Source organism: Bolinopsis microptera, chromosome 8, assembly GCF_026151205.1.
Source record: "Bolinopsis microptera isolate Bmic1 chromosome 8, MBARI_Bmic_1.0, whole genome shotgun sequence".
NCBI classification, from domain to species: domain Eukaryota; kingdom Metazoa; phylum Ctenophora; class Tentaculata; order Lobata; family Bolinopsidae; genus Bolinopsis; species Bolinopsis microptera.
This window is the reverse complement of record NC_087079.1, coordinates 14383846-14397617: the sequence shown is the minus strand read 5'-3', so window position 1 is coordinate 14397617 and position 13772 is coordinate 14383846. Positions and strand designations below refer to the sequence as shown.

Here is a 13772-nt window from a genome sequence, read left to right as displayed (position 1 = left end):
ATGATTATCGCTTGGGCAAGTTACATTATATTAGCCTCCTCAGGTGAGCAGTCATGTAGATATATATTAGCTGTATACGATTTAGGTAAGAAGTCACAGAAACTTTGAAGCTGATTTATTTGTATCTCTCCTAGTTCTGTGTAGGCTGCATTAAGGTTAGATGCTAGGGATACAAAATACTTATATTGAATTCATTAGCTATAACTCTGCGATCAGTTATATTTTCATTGTCTATGGTAAATATAGGTCTGATATCACGTTTCTGTTTGCCACGAATTTTATTTATCAGTTCCCAGGTTTTCTTGGAGTTTCCCTGAGTTTCAAGAAACTTGTCAGAATAATATTCAGATACAGCCTTTTTACGAACCTTTTTTAGAGCCTTTCTATATTTGAGGGACCACATGCAAAACCGGTATATCTGTTTTTGATAGTTTTGAGATAAATGCATTTTTGCTGATTTAAAGATTCTATATCATGTGTAAAAAACACTTCTAAAAAATGGTATATCTGTCTATATACCATTTTTAAAACTAGAATTGTACTAAAACTGGTATATCTCACGATATACCATTTTTTCTATACTATAAACAATAAAATAATTTAACTGAGAATGGTATATCTGAAGATATACTATTTGGGCTGGCTAAAGTCTATAAAATGTGTATAGATATACCGGTTTTATTGAAGATAAGTTTCTTGAAGGTGGTCTATCTGCAGATATACCATTTTGTTTTCATGATTGTTAAAAGCTAAAATGGTATATTGTAACATATACCAGTTTTGGAAAAATAAAATTTCACTTTTTTTCAAAAATTTCTTCAAAATTGTTCAAAAAAAATTCCAAAGATGCACCTTTTCACCCTGAAGACTATGAGCTACCTGCGCAAAATTGGTATATGTTCAGATATACCAGTTTTGCATGTGGTCCCTCATTTCTATATTATGTAGTCATCATAACGGTATCTTTTATTACAGCAGATAGAACACAGGCATGTGCCCCCTTTTGTGTCAGTTTCGCCTTGTTTACACTTAACTTTCCTGACTTTCGCCCAGTCATCATACAGTCCATGGCAGTGGTTTACTGAGGCTATAATCCCGCCAGTAATCTAGGGGTTGTTCTGGATAGTGCGCTTAGTGGTTTTGGGTACAGCTAGTTTGCAGGTTTCGTCAATGCTGTTTTTAAAGATATCATGAAAGTTAGTAAAATCTATAATTGGTTCATTGTCTAGTTTGTATTGCATCACTTGATTTAATTGAATGAATATATACTGTTTGACACACTTCCTCTTGTCTAGTTTGTTACCCAAGACTTCAGCAAATTTATCAGTATTTGATTTATAATAGTCATAATATTGAGTGTGCTTGTGAATATTTTTGGTCTTGCTAATTTCCCAGTCAAATATTGTAAATATAGGGAGGTGGTGAGATAATATGTGATCAGTTATGACATTATGGCTGAAGTAGATAAGAAGTTGTTTTATCATTTAATAACCTGAATTTGTGTAGTCGATAAGATTTTGTTACCTTTTGTACTTTCATGCTTATTAACACTGCAGCATGAGATTAGTATCCGCTCTGAAACCATAGTGTATAGCGTGTGTATTCTACGATGTTGCCCACATAAAACAAACATACGGGAGCCCTTTCAAATCGTAGGTTGTGTTTTAGTACGGCTGAGGCATTGTGAAATGATGATCAACACGACAGAATCAGAGAAATACTCTGAAACAATTTCCTAGGTTGACATGACTTTTACGACGGCCCCAACGTTAATGTGGCTCTTGCTATGTGTTGGTTCAGCCGAATTAATTATTATATTTAATCAAGTTTATTTTTCTCGTAAGTTGTCATCCGGCCAAACATTAAGCAACTTATATTGCAGTACCATTTATCATTTAGTATATCAAAATATGTCATTGTAATTTTGCATGGCTGAAATGTAACGCTTGATTTATATATATAATGATTAATTGAATTTTCAAATAAAAAATAACTACCAAATTTGCAGGAAGTATGGTTTCTTGTCTGTTGCTGAATTGGATTTCAATTATTTCTCTCTTCTAATGATGTCGCAATCAGGCTAGACTGCAATTTTTAGGTAAGATTTTAAGTGATTTTCAGATTAAATTAATACATTTTAGCTTAGTGAAGGGTTAAAAAGGTAGAAACTCTTATTGCACTATATAATAATTATAATACTATAATATAATTAATAGGTTCATCAAAGTTTCTATCATGATTATAATCGCAATGAATTATCAATTTAGTTTAATACAAGTCTCTTCAGGTATCAAAGGGACACGCCTTAAAGAACAGTGATAACACTAAATGTATAGAAGCCTTATATAACAAGCCTACAATAACAGCTCAAAATGGTCGTATACGACGGAGCTGACTGCTAGGGAGCGAGATCTCTACTTCCAGGAGCTGTTTGGAGTAATAACTAAAGACCGAGGAGGACTCAGATGTAAACATGAGTCCTCCTCGGTGAACAAGGTAGTACAGGGCAGGTTCTTGACATGGGAGACACAACGCAATTAGACTTTATTGGAACAACCTCATCTACAACTACAAGATGAGCCCAGCTCTCCTTAAATTCCATCTAAACTCGACAAAAGGATGTGGCTAATACCCCTGCTAATATATGAAGCTGTGAAACTATTCGAGCACAGGAAACTTTTGGAAGACGTGTAACATCAACCAGATCCTGGCTGTCTAGTGTCTGTAGTGTAGCAAGAAACTCCAAGAGATACAACTGGGGGCATGACAACGTTCTGCGTGTCATAGCTGGAGCCTTGCTAGACCAACTCAAGACGTACAATTCCGCATTTTCCACGCCCTTCGACAAATAATCGTTACGGTTCAAGTTGGAGGATGGGAGCTATGATAAGCTGAAGTTGAGGAAGGAGATGCCGTTCGAGAGGGCGAAAGACTGGATGCTGATCTGGGACGAAGACACGATACCTGCCCAGTTCTACAACACATCTACAACACATCCGAGAGACCTGACATTGTAGAGAGAAGTGATTCTGATTGAACTGACTTGTGGTGACGAGAGTAATTTCAGTGACCAAGTCGTGCGTAAAGAAGTACAACAGAGATATATCGAACGATATAGATAACTCAGGTAAACACGTAAATTTGTTATCATAGTAATTTGTTGATTTTTCTCATACACATTATAGCTCTTAAATTAGAAGCAAATCAAAGCCTTCATGTTGTGTAGCAGGTTTCTATGCAATTATGATAGTAAATAGGATCTGGCCGACAGCGACTTACATTCTTACGTAGTATTTCGATCATGTGCAGATTATCACATGATCGAAATACTACAGAGATAAAATGTCACAACAGTGAAGTTAGCCTGGATCAGAGCAAAATCACATGATGTGATAGCTACGAGCTTTAGTTTTCTTGTAGGCAGTGTAATATTATCCCGCATAACTTGTCATTTTCTTCACGGCAGTGCTTTTTGTTCTGCTTTGAACTAATATATGCGTAATTCAAAAACAAAAAATTCTATCTGAACCGTACGTCGTATGAGTCGGACTTTTTAAAGTTGCGTACAAGTACGTACTTTTCCCCCGAAACGAGTCCGTACTTCTCATCTTAGATCTCAAGGCAACACCACTTTTTACCACTTTTTACCACATTCTTACCACACGAACTGTGAAAGCTCAGTACTGGGCCCATAAACCATGTGAATTCGAGGAACCATGGAACATTCTTTGAAAATGACAGTTAAAATTGAATACCTTACAAGACATATTTATAACGTACGAAATGTGGCGGTTTTCCGAAAATTTCGCCATATTTTCGGACCGCCAAAATTTCGGTCGTCGTAATAGAATCCGTCGCATTATCTTTTAGCTTATTTCAATGACTGTGCCTTCACTGCTTTATTTTGTTTCTAAAAAGTAATATCAAGTAAAATAAATAAATAAATTCTGGCATCTTATTATACAAATTATCACCACACCAATGACGAATTGAATGTCAAGCAATAGTTTAAATTTGCATTAAAATACATGTATGTGCTAACATGAAAGTCTTACAGTCTTAATACAGACTAAGTTTGAACATGATTTTACCGAAATTCAGAAATTTCCTTACTGCTTACTGTCACAAAAAATGATGAAAAATACCCTTATTTTCTGTGACGTCCGAAATTTGACGGTTTTTGTTCAATTTCGCCATATTTTCGGACCGCCAAAATTTCGGTCGTCGCAAATTAGGCCGCCATAAATATGTCTTGTAAGGTAGTTAGTATGTCACTCAGATCTGTAATCTGTACACTCACCTCGGAGCTGAGCCAACTCCCTACACACATTTAACATTACACACTCCAATGTAATTACCGTTAAGTTTAAATATTTAATACTACTAGCACGTGCGCGCGGCTCAGATCACGTTCTCTGATCTCTGCAGTCACGGACAGAATTATATACAAGTTTGATATAAAATACACTTCCGTCGGCATTTTTTGTAAGTCTGTCCGCGCTTCTATTAATTCCGGCTGTTATCACTGGCGTGCTGATAGGCGCTGGTAAAATATGTTACACTTTATACTTAACCAGCCGATAAGTTTAATGATCAGTGACTGTTTTTGTACGACGCCACCGTAGAGTTTGCCACCAAATAGTTCCGGACCCACTTACTTGACTTGTAAAATGAACCATACTATTAATTATTATAGCTGATCACTAACTGCAAACTGTTTATGACATGATAGCATTCTATCCAGCGATTTTTTAGCAAGCTTCTACGGTAAAAACGTTAACCATTTCAAAACCCACTGCTCTTCCTCGTCGCAACAGACACAGAAAGAGGGTGAGGGATATCGTTTACTTAACTGGCGTGCACTGTTCTTTAAGTTACGAGTTGGTTAAATTAGTCTAAAACCGGGGGGGGGGGGGGGGGGGGGACTTTGGTATTTTTTAGGCACGTCACGTGAATTGTCAAGTGCAGACGGTAGTATTAATAGTTTTAAGAGATCATATTATGTGCAAATGACACGTGACATGGATCAATCAATATCAATATTTATATAGCCACACACTTTTACAATCGCTAGATTGTAATAAGAGTAAATAGGACAATTTTTATCCATGCAATTCATCCCACGTAACTGGGATATTATTAGACTTAGCTATTAAAATCCCAATCGATTTTTACGCTAAACAGAACGGCTATGCTAGAAGCCTTAATGAATGGGTTTTATATAAAATTAAATTCTAAACGCACACTTAATTTTCAGGAGACGATATATTTTTGGTCAGAAATTTGCGGAGTTCTTTCGTTTTGCCATCAGTCTTGGCTGTAATTGTATCTCTCAAAATCAGGTATTCACTATATTACTATCCTGCCTGGCTAAAACCCTGGTTATTAAAACTAAAAGCCTTCTTGCTGTTCATCGTTAATTAAAAATAAATCAGATTTGTGAATAATTTACTGTCATATCCTTGGTAATCTCATGATACTGATAGAATTTTCTCTCATTTTCATACGTAGTACCTTATTTTCTTTCCCTCAGTGACGGTTCGAGGAGACACTGCATTTCACTGCTCGGTGACGACACGGGGATATAATATGAGGCTGTTATCTCTCACAGAGTCCACTGCACGTCGTCACAGAGCCTCAGTCCAATCAAAGCAAGCAGCAAAGATCAAAAAAGACTTTACGTCCAATGTCAGACAGATAAATTTCGACGGAAAACTCCTAGCAGACCTCGAAGGATTTAGGAAAGTGAACAGACTGGCTGTGGCCTTAGTACAAGATGAAGAGAACAAGATACTCGCAATCTGTAAGACGAGGGACTAGGACGAAGCAGACAAAGTGGAGAAGATGCTCGACGACCAGAGCCTAGCAGATAAAATAATAGCCGTTGGATTTGATACGACATCATCCAATATTGGAGTTCACAAAAAAGCATGTACTATTCTTCAGCAATTCCTCATCGACAGATCCTCTGGATGGCCTGCAGACATCAGGTCCTGGAGGCGGAGCTTGTAAGAGGATCTCCCTACAAGCAACTGTTCGGTGACACAACATCACTCGAAATAACCCTTTTGAAGATCAAGAAGACCTCCTGGGAAGATTTCGATCTGCAGAACATCGTCCTTACCGATATCCTTACTTGCTACAGGAACGACGTGTATATATAGTAGGAGACCTTCTATCCTTTATTAATCACATCCACCAACTCAACAACCAGCCCAGGAAATTACAAGGAATTCCTAGAGCTTGCTTAACTAATCCATGGAGAAAGCATAGATATGAAGAAAGGATACGTCTTCCAGATACAAAGACCTGGAGCTGACCACCGTCCACCATGCCATCTACAATGTAGATGGCATGGTGGACGGTGTTCAGCTCCAGCTTCTACATTATGATAGATACCATTTCACTGGACGAAGAAGAGAAATGTTTTCACTTTGTTGTCTTCGTTTACTTGAGAGCTTGGTTCAGCGCTTCTTTCCTTGAATCTGCAGCCTCCGACGACATCCGTTTCTTACAGAGTCTTCAGAAGTACAAGAGTGTGGACAGAGTATCAGCCATCACCACGATAGTCCTCAACAGGCACACATGGTACCTGACTGGAGAGCTTGTCCCACTATCCTTGTTTGATGAAGACCTACCTCTAGAGCGAAGAAGTCTCTTTGTAGCAAGAATAGGACAACAAACTCTTGGAGCAATTCAAGTTGGAACTTGAAAAATTGTTTGGTTGTTATTGAGCCTTATGAACGTCAATTATATTATTATTAAGCCTAATTGATCAACATTTATTTGGATATATTTTGGTTTTATGAACCTCTTTATAATAGCCAGGTGGTATGACCAAATAAGGATGTTGGTCTAATTTCTCGTACGGATTAGGGTTTTCAACATACGCTCTACACTCTAGTTTGGGTTTGGATTTTAAATAGTCACTAAGGACAACTTAGAGTACGTGTTAAAGTATGTTATGTGTTAGTATATATATGCGAAGATAAATCATCTTCGCATGTTTAGTATAGACCTTGTTGTGAAACTTAGTACGGTGCTCCGCAGTTAATGTCATTCTGTATTATACGAAAATACATAGCTAGTAAGAGATGTATCTCTTGTATCGAAATCTTTGAAATATCTAATTGATTGAGTCGTATTACCTGGGACCCCGTTTTAGGTTTTCATACACGTATTAATTGAATATTATTAAAATTAACTGAAGTCTCATATTAATATAACGACTTTGTTTGAGAACACAAAGCCTAGGGTCGCCGGGTTAATTCAAAGCTAGAAACATGGTGAGCGATTTGTGTATTTCTCGTAAATCTATTTGTCAATAATTTACGAATGACTCCATCATGTACTGTTTGTTCTCTTTAAAGTATGTAATCAAGTTATTAGAATATGAAAGTTAACATACATATACATTTTGTGATATGTCTACCACCTTTTTCCACTTGAAATTGCACTAACTTTGTGATTAAAAAACAGTTATCAATGGTCTATTTCAAAAATATCATGAATCTTTAACACATTCTTTTAGTCGAATGTGATTAGCGTCTTGAAAGTTTACACGAAGTCAATCCTGTAAAAGTATACTTCTTGCTTAGTAATTTCTACTATTACACGTGTTTTTCTTCCCGGTCACGCCAAATTATAATGATATTAGTGTGTAAAGTAATCGTTGACATCACTCCGCAACTGCGCGTCTTTTGGCGCGTATCTTGCTGGAATTCATCAATTCCTGGCTAGATCGGCGAGATGCGCTACTGTGCCGCGCCGAGCTGCCATGAATTGACATCGTCAATTAAGTCATACGTTGTATGACCCGCCTGTATCGTTGAAACTCTACAGGGGTGAAGCGACAGTGGGGTCACCACGTGATACAACTTAGATCGGCAAAATGCACTTGGCACCACTGGGCCTCGCCGAGCTGGGAAAGATTGACATCGTGAATCAAGTTATATTTGGAGGACTTCAACGCGCCGCATTCTTGCTTCGCTTCGCAGAGCAACGATCTCGACGGATTGACATCGTCAATCAAAGTTATATCAGTAGGTCAATCACCAAAATTGAATATTTTGCATTTTTGTTTGATCTATTTATTGTTTATATAATCTTGCATGCTCTCTAACCAAAGCCCTTTCGCTTGACTGTACTGCAGTAGCTGCGTCCCCCGCCGCGCGCGTAGGCCTCATGCTTCCATGGCTATGTGGAATATATTTGGCTACTTATTGTTGTATGTTTACAGCTGACGGATTTACTTACCGTCTAAATTTTTTTCCGAAGTAGCGACGCCGCTTTCTTCGTCGAAATGTTGGCCCGATGGCAAGTGCTAACGAAGTAGCCGCCGCGCCCGGGCCAGATCATTAACAATGGTCAAGTTTAAAACCTACCAGACGCGTGCCGCCGATTTGGACCGTCGACGGTCCTATAATTGGAACAAATATTTTTACGAGTATCACCCGTTAATTTATTTGTCATACGTTTATGACCCGCTGGCGCACAAGTACGCGCTCCTCCTTAATCGTAGAAACCCACCATAGTGAAACAACCGTGGGGGTCCAACGTGATACAAACTATTCCCATACGGCCTTTGGTATTTGCGATCGCGATGCGCTACTGGTGCGCCTCGTCGGCTGCGAAGAATTGACATCGTCAATTAATATTTACCTACAACCATGTATTCATATCAAACGTCCTGACCCACACGGTCGGTTCACTATGGTATCGTTTTAACGATACAGGCTAGGGGAGCCGCACACTCGTGCGCCGGCGGTCCTACAACGTATGTCAAGCTTCATTTTTTTCAGTTTTAAACATAAGTTTCAACTCTCCTCCTTTCATAAATTGTTGACAATTATTAATGGTCTGGCTGGGCGCGCGCTACTTCGTAGCACTTGCCATATTCGAGAAGAAGCGCGCGCGCTACTTCGAAGAAATTTTAGACGAGTAAAATCAGTCAATGAAATTGTATGTTGTTACGTACTTTTCGATTTGCAATTTGAATAATCATTCACTAACTAAAGCTAACTTACTCCCTTTCGTCAAAATATCATCGATCGGAGTTTTATCTGTCCTAGACTATTATTTTACGTCAATTCTATCACTTATGTTGCTAAAATTTAAAAAGTTTTTATATCGATAGATATATAGGGCAAATTGAAAGTATGGAAAACATTCCAATATAACTATTTACATTTTACTTGGGTCTTATGTACTACAACGTATGACAAACTTGCCCTTATCAAGGGTTATCCATTTGAAGGTACAATTGAGATTGAGCTTTAAAATCGTCTCTGATAACACAAGTTATTGCTGACGTTTCGCCTATTATAGCTTCTTTCGATAGCGCGTTTTGGATCTAGAAACACATATTTTTAGAGATTTTGCTGGCGTGTCCGCTAAAATTACCTAATTTTATTTACCTACCTATACTTATAGCCGCTATCTATCACAATATTTGACGACTGTTTTTCTAACCAGGCTGACTGCGGCCTGGTGCTCCAGTTCCCAGTTCTCTTCGGAGTGAGTGGTATTGACAGTACCTCACTCTGTGATGGCAACCGAACTGTCTTGATAGGAGGCTGAGAGTGTTGCAGCTCCTCTAATGATTTGTAAATGGGTACGTTTAGTTACTTTAACTACATTATAACCTAGCTTTACTTGAAGTTACGTTTATGATACTACGCGGAAGGTCGCGAATCTAATCCATAATAGCGCCCCCGAATATTAGGTATCACGTTGAGATACCTAATTTTTGTTTAATACTACTTGGTTTAATCGACATCATCCGATTGTTTGTGAAGGCTTATCAGCCTTTAAATTCTTGTCTTCAGTTAAGTCTCTTCTCTACTGCTCCAGCTATTACTCTCACAGTAATATAAATATTACCAGCCCTGATCTCCCCTGAACAACAGGTACAAGTGTACAGAACAGGAGTGTGTCTCCCAGCTAGGCTGAAGTAACGGTACAGGAGTGTGAGTTGGGGGACGACGAAAGAAGTGTCCCAGAGTGGTGATACAAACAACTACGTGTTAAAACTGCCCCAAGTGGTGTTTAACAAAAAGAGCTAACGTGTTAAAACGTGTCCCACCAGAAGTGGTGAGGTATCAAACTAACTACGTGTTAAAACCGTTTCCCAGAGTGGTGAGTAACAAACTAACTACGGTGTGAAAACGTGTCCCAGAGTGGGTGAGTAACAAACTAACTAAGTGTTAAAAGTCCTGAGGGAAACGTGAACTTATTTATAAGTGATTGATGATTTTCCTGGCATTGAGTTTATTATCCCAGGAAAGTCTATTTTTATTCTGCAATTGTTTGACAGTTATGTCACTCGTTACATCACCAATAAAAGAAGTAGAAGGATTTATGGTGCCATCAGTAGAAAATCGAATAAGTTTTATCATGTTGAAAACCTTGCCTGACTCCTACTTTTCTTACTTCTGCCCGTGTTTTGTAACTGACATACTACACTTCCCATCTGTAACACCTCGTAACACATCTGTAACACATTGTAACACCTCTTAACACCTCTATATCACCTCTATAACACCTCTGTAACACCTCTATAACACCTCTGTAACACTTTGTAACACCTCTGTAACACCCTGTAACACCTCTGTAACACATCTGTCACACTCTGTAACACCTCTATAACACCTTCTTAGTTACACCTCTGTAACACCTCTATAACACCTCTGTAACACCTCTGTACACCTCTGTAACACCTCCCCTTCAGGCCTTGCTAATGCAATCTGTTAGAGTGGAAGTGTAATGACGGTACTTGTATCAGTAAAACTTGGCTCTGTGATAGACAGCCGCTTGTGCCGAGGAGAGGACGAACAGGTTTATAATTATAACATATTTTATAACATATTTTATAACATATTTATAACACATTTAATAACACATTTATAACATATTTTTATAACAAGTTATAACAGTAATTTTTAACATATTTATGACATATTTATGACATATTATAACTTATTTATAACAATTTTATAATCTAAACAAATTTACTTTTGTTGTGTGGTTTCTTGGGGTGTCTCATTATTAGTTTATTTTTTCTTTAAACTCTTTTGTTTTGGCAATTATTATGTTGAATATCATGCAAACTGCCAAACTAAGTCAAAGGGAAACTGTCAATGAAACAATTATAGATAAAATTAAACATACGGGTTAAAATAAAGGTATAAGTAAAAAGTGGGAGGGGCCCAAAATTCAGATTTTACAGAAGAGCGAATCCAATTAAAACAATTTAAATGTATGTTGACTGAAGTGACCTACAGTTCAATCCCAAGTTTTCAAACGCTAACTTAAAAGTAATCTTTGAGAATGCATTCGAAAGCAAACTACCAGATATCTTTATCTCTACTTTATCCTTACGTTTTACTGTTCTTCTCTGTCTTCGCTCCTCCTGCTGGTATATTCCGTCAAATAATAGTTAGTGTATATAGAGCGGGGAGAATGGAAGGATATTTTTGAATAGTGTTTGTGAAACTTGCAATCCTTACTGTAAATTCTTGATTAAAAAAGAAAGAAAGATAGCTGAAACTTTTGACTACTAATATAAAATCAAACTATAGTAAGAAACTAAAAACACGCTTCGAACTTACCACGAGAAAAATTTGTATCACGTGATCTGATGTAAACTCTCGACTGATGATGTTTAACTTCTCTCACTTTGGCGCTGTACATCACAATGTTCGCGATCCAAACGGCCTCTCGTCCGAATGTGTTATGGGCATATGAATTCGCTAACTGCCCCCGTATCACTCCCTCTGGTAGTTACACTGAGAACTTGAGGTTAAAGGTCTCTCTCCGGTGTTGTGTACGTTTGTGACGTGTCAAGCTCCCATTGGTTGATGCTTGCGAGTTACAACGTGTCACAAGTATACCGCTGCTCCCCGCGATGAGAATCTCTGTGATTAGCATATCAGATCTAGTTTTTGGAATCGGTAATCCACTGATTACACTTGTGGACGGACCCCCGCTGTGAGACCGTGCTTCATCTTCAATCTGCTTTTAGTAAGGCACTGTCAGGAACTTTATCACAGTGGTGGGTCCTTTTCCCAGAGTGGAATAAACATATGCTCATTCAGATAGCATTTTAGCTTGGTCGGATACCCACACTTATCACACTTGTAGGGTCCGCAAGATGGTATGTGTGAGTTGTGTACTTTACTCTACTTAGAGTACTCCCTCTGTAATCACACTCATCACACTTGAAAGGTTTTTTCTTTAGTGTGCGTGCGTTATGAACCATGAACCTTCCACCTACCTCTTGCAGAGAAGCTACATTGATCTCAAGGGTACGGCCCTCACCCCGTGTGTTAGTTACGATGTTCTTTTAGTTAATTCTTAGATTTAGTTGACAAGTCACAGATAAATCCCACATAAGTTCGTTCACTGGTGTGATTACTCATGTGTGAATCAAGGCACTACTTGCTTAGAGCCGTATAATCGCACAATAGTACTTGAACGGTTTCCTCTCCGGAGTGAGTGGCTTCGTGTGATTTTATCGCTGATGCAGTAGCTGCTGAATAATCACACTTTTCAGTTTTTTAACACCGAAAATGGTTTCTCTCCTGTGGAGTAAGCATGTCTGTTAGATTCCCGTTCTGTTTCTCGCTTATACTCACACCGATCACATTGTACGGTCTTTCTGCGTGTGTCGGCGCAAATGAACCTTCAGGTCCTTTAGTGGTAATGAGTGGTTACAATATTTCGCACGGTAAGTCTCCTCGCCAGTGGAGTACGCAATATGAGTAGCCAGAGACCCTTTCTGTGCTGCCTGGTAATCACACTCTTCACATTTGTATGGTCTGTCCAATGTGTGAGTGCGCTTGTGGATTGTCAGACCTCCTCTCTGACAACACGAAAAGTCACACTTATCACACTGAAAGGGTCTCTCGCCAGTGTGAGTACGGATGTGTGTCACAAGAGAACATTTATGCTTACACTGATAATCACACCGATCACACTTGTATGGTGTCTCTGCGGTGTGTGAGCGCATGTGAATTTTCAAGCTGCATCTAACGGCTGCTGAGTAATCACACTTTTCACATTTATAGGGTCGCTCGCCAGTGTGAGTGCGCATGTGTGATTTAAGAGCACCGCTCTGCCTGGCTTTATAATCACACTGAGTACATACAAACGGCTTTTCCATAGTGTGAGTACGTTCGTGTGATTTCAGCGCTGATCTGTTGGTAGCTGAAAAATCACACTTTTTACACTCGAAAGGTTTCTCTCCGGTGTGAGTACGATCGTGAATTTTCAACCTTCCTTGTCTGGCTGTTGAATAATCACACTTTTTACACTGATAAGGTTTCTCCCCAGTGTGGGTGCGCATGTGAACTGCAATACAGCTGTTTGTTTTGGCTGAGTAATCACACAAACTACAGATAAAGGGCCGCTCCCCAGTGTGAGTGCGCATGTGAACTGTCAGGTTACCGTTAGTGGTCGCCGAGTAATCACACTTTTCACATTTATAGGGTCTTTCTCCAGTGTGAGTGCGCATGTGTGACTGAAGATAAAATTTCTGCCTGCCTCGATAGTCACAGAGGTTACATTTAAAAGGTTTTTCTACGGTTTGAGGTTCTGTCATAGAGTCGTCGTCCATTGCAGGATCAATAAGTGCCATGTTACATAGTCGTTTGATGTTTATGACTGCTAGAGTTAATTTCGTTAAATTTTATTGACGAAACAGAATTAAAATTAACGCCTTGCAAAACATGAAAATAGTGATTGTAATAAAGTAAAAGAATACAGTAAAGTGG

The 13772-nt window shown here is 38.6% G+C and overlaps 1 protein-coding gene across 1 annotated transcript in view; it reads left to right on the top strand.

Moving 5' to 3' along the window:
• LOC134819489 (low-density lipoprotein receptor-related protein 5-like) overlaps positions 1-13772 on the top strand; it is a 59474-nt gene that overhangs the window by 42801 nt on the left and 2901 nt on the right. The window lies entirely within an intron of this gene.